The sequence below is a fragment of the Hypanus sabinus genome (genome assembly GCF_030144855.1).
Source record: "Hypanus sabinus isolate sHypSab1 chromosome 5 unlocalized genomic scaffold, sHypSab1.hap1 SUPER_5_unloc_1, whole genome shotgun sequence".
Classification (NCBI taxonomy): Eukaryota; Metazoa; Chordata; class Chondrichthyes; order Myliobatiformes; family Dasyatidae; genus Hypanus; species Hypanus sabinus.
In genome coordinates, this window is record NW_026778917.1 from 471,277 (window position 1) to 474,992 (window position 3,716).

General features: G+C 51.7%; 1 long non-coding RNA gene across 1 annotated transcript; it reads left to right on the forward strand.

The window, feature by feature from the left end:
• Positions 1-2,042: 2,042 nt before the first annotated feature.
• On the forward strand, positions 2,043-3,716 carry LOC132385437 (uncharacterized). Its single transcript, XR_009509183.1, has 3 exons — positions 2,043-2,500; positions 3,029-3,130; positions 3,506-3,716. It is a non-coding gene; the product is annotated as an uncharacterized LOC132385437 (long non-coding RNA).

Here is a 3,716-nt window from a genome sequence, read left to right on the forward strand (position 1 = left end):
TCCGGGTAAACAGGACCTGGTTAGTAGGTTAATTGCTGACAAGGGGGTAATTGGGTGTCGAGGGCTTCTGGGACGGGTCTCTAAATAAATAGGCTTGGCAGTCAGTCTGTTTGCCAGGGTCTAATAGGAGAGGGCACAGAGTAAAGATGATGGGGAGGGGGCATGTGTGGGGCAAGTTGCTTGACACAGTGATGGGAGCCTGGAACAGGCCGGGGTGGGGTGGAAGCAGATATGATTGTGGTGTGTCAGGGGTATTCAGACCGACACACACACATTAAGGGAATGGAGTGATTTCAGTTCTGTACATTTGGGTGATAAAGTATTAACCTGACCTGACCCCTCGCTGTACTCTCCTACGTCCCAGGATTTTCCGGCCCTGGAACTGGGAATTCTGCCTGCAGAAGGAACTGGAGTGAGCTGACAGACTGGGATAACTGTGAGGATGCTACACTCCGATGGGAAGGCAGAGAAGCTCCTGTGGATACTGGCAGGTACTGGGAGATCCCACTCCGGAGAAGGGGCCGAGATGTGGGTTCATTCTGGAACACTGTAGGTTTGATGTCATCCGGCTATCGGTATTGGGTTTATTACCTCTGTCCTATGGTGTGAAATTCTGTCTTTTATCGCAGCAGTACAGAGTAAAGACATAAAAATCTATCGATTATAAAACAAATAAAGAGAAAAACAGTGAGGAGGTGTTCATGGAGAGTTCAGATATCTGGCTGAGGGCAAGAAGCTGTTCCTGAATCATTGAGTGTGTGTCTGCAGGCTCCTGTACCTCCTCCCTGTGGGGAGCAATGAGAAGAGGGAACGTTCTGGGTGGTGAGGGGCCTTCATGTTGGGTGCTGCCTTCCTGAGGCATGGCCTCTGATCATCTGCTGGTGGTTGGGTTGTGTTTGTGATGGAGCTGGCTGAGTTTACAACCCTCTGCAGCTTCATCTGATCCGGTGCAGTTCCAGGTGGTAATGCAACCAGTCACAATGCTCTCTCTGGTACATCTGGAGAACTTTTACTCTACTGGGACGTAGGCCACTGACAGCAACTCACCAAATTCCTCGGACCTGGGCCAGTATTCCAAGTTGTCTGCAGATGCAGCCCATCGTCCCAGATCCTTCCTCTCCCAGGGATGAGGTCTTTGCAGCTTCTGTTGCCAGCCACCCACCCCGTGCCCAACCCTCATCCTTTCATAGCCGGGCTAAAACAGACTGTGGTGGAGATCTGTATGTCTTTGATGACGTAACAAATCCTCTCAAACTTCACATGAAGTAGAGTTGTTGGTGTGCCACCTTCATGATTGCATCAATATCTCGGTCTCAGGATAGAAACTCCGAGATGTTGACACCCAGAAACTTGAAACTGCTCACCCTTTCCAGTGTGATCCCTCAGTGAGGACTGACCCACAATCATCCCCTTGGTGTTACTGTGTCATGGGAGACTCCATAGATGCTGCCTGACCTACTGAGTTCTCCTCCAGCATTTTGTGTGTGTGTTCCTGTAGCTCACATCCTTGTAAATGTCCTCTGCACTTTTTCCACACCTTCCCTGTGACAGGATAACCACAACTCCACCCACAGTACACCGAGCGTGGCCTCACCAACATCTTGTACAACTGTGCCGTGATGGCCCTCACGTCTGTAGTCAGTACCCTGACTGTACGGGCCAGCACGCTAAACGTCTCCTTCACCGCCCTGTCTACTGTGGATTCACTTCCACTTTGATCTCCATCAGCTGATCAATCCAAAGGGACTGAAACAGTCAGACACCAGCAGCATCGCTGCAGTTGCCAGTCAGCGTGGAACTGACGATAAACTTTCTCAGGGACTCCAGTTCCGGATTTCTCCTTGGGGTTTCCTCCTGAAGTCTGTCCCGTGGGTTTCCCTTCTCCTGCGGGAGCTGCCAGTCACAGCCGAGGAGCCCCGTTCGCCCGAAGCAACCTGCCTGACGGTGTCGGTAACAGGCCTTGGGCCCTCCTTCTGTTGGTGGAAATGATTCTGCTGGGTTCTGCTCGTTGAGACTCGCCATGGGGGACATTTAACAAATTGTGGAGCTTGTATCCGCACTACCCGCTCTCCCGGCTGTGACGATCTCCACCAGCTTGTGAGTGATTCACTGACAAATGTACTTTCCCCAGTGAGGGGTAGTATCAGTGGGGGTGGAGTGGATTTGGCTGTGGGGGGTTTGTTGAGGGGAATGTTTTCAGGAATTTGATATTAATTCATAGTGAAATCTCTGCTGGCAGAGCCGGTGTCTGAGCCGACGGTGGAGATCAGCAGGAATGCCTCCCACGTCACGCTGAACTGCTCGGCTCTCGGAACCGGACAGGTCACCTATCGGTGGGAGAGGCAGACAGACGCTGCCGGTGGGAACGTCACCTTCCATGGAGCCCTGCTGATCCTGCAGAATGATGGGCTGAGTGGCCACACCTACAACTGCATTGCTGAAAATTGCTGCAGTCGGCAGATCAGCCTCCCAGTCTCTGCAGACCTCAACCCAGCCAGCGGTGAGTGGGAATCAGTGGATGTGGAGAAGGTGTTTCCAGTGGTGGGGGAGTCTCAGGATACGGGGGCGTCCATTTAGGACAGAGATGAGGAATTTCTTTAGCCAGAGGGTGGTGAATCTGTGGAATTAATTGCCCCAGACGGCTGTGGAGGCCGTCATTGGGTGTATTTAAAACAGAGTTTATCAGTTCTTGGTTATTCGGGGTGTCTAAGGTTACAGTGAGAAGTCAGGGGAATGGGATTGAGAGGGACAATGAATCAGCCACAGTGGGATAGCAGAGCAGACCCGACGGGCTGAACGGCCTACTTTTTGCTCCTGTGTTATTCGTGATATCATCTCCTAGAGTCGGATGTGAAGTGAGGACTGCTTGGAGTCCAGAATGTGCCCCAGGACCCTACTGGACAGGGGCTGGACTGAGAGAGGAGGGGAGGGAGTCCAGTTTCCAGACAAAGATTCTGGTTGTAGGTCTCTGACCATGAAATGGATCAGTGAACTGAGGTTTAATTCTGTCCGTCTTTCTGTCCCCCAGAGTCCAGAAATTATTGGGCAAGTGTTCTCAGCTTTATAGTCCTCTCAGTGGTTGTGATGTTAATCTTGGGTCAGCATCTGCTCAGGAAATCGGTACTGATTGGTGAGTATCCTCTTCGCTATCATCCCATCCCACCCTGGTGTAAGGTGAGTCCGATGTTGGGACGACACACACACGTGCTGGAGGATACAGCGGGTCAGGTAGCATCTAATAAACAGGCCCGATATACCTAATTATTAACATCTTTAACCCTGATTATAACTAATTACTATCTTTATCCTTGGTTATAACTAATGATTGATATATTTATACTCGATATGTCCAAGTACCTCCTGCACCACACCAGTCCCACATCCACAGGTAAACCGGGTGTATTCAGGGACTGAGAATGGATGCACCATCCCTGGTGCTCGGGAGGGAATAACTACCCTCCCTCATTACAGACTGGGAACTGACGTGTGACGTTTTCTCTCACAGGTCAAGCGCATCCAGAAACCGAGGGCCAGGAGAGTTCCAGTGAGGATGATGGTTCGGACTGTCCTCTCCGGAAGTCCCGAGGTTCCTCTGACCCTGTGTGACCTGGAACCGGGACGGTACTGAACATGTCCCTCCCACCAGCTGCTGTCTCCACCGTGACCTCCACCCACCCAGCCCCTGAGCACAGGACGTCTGCACCTCACACTGTGGG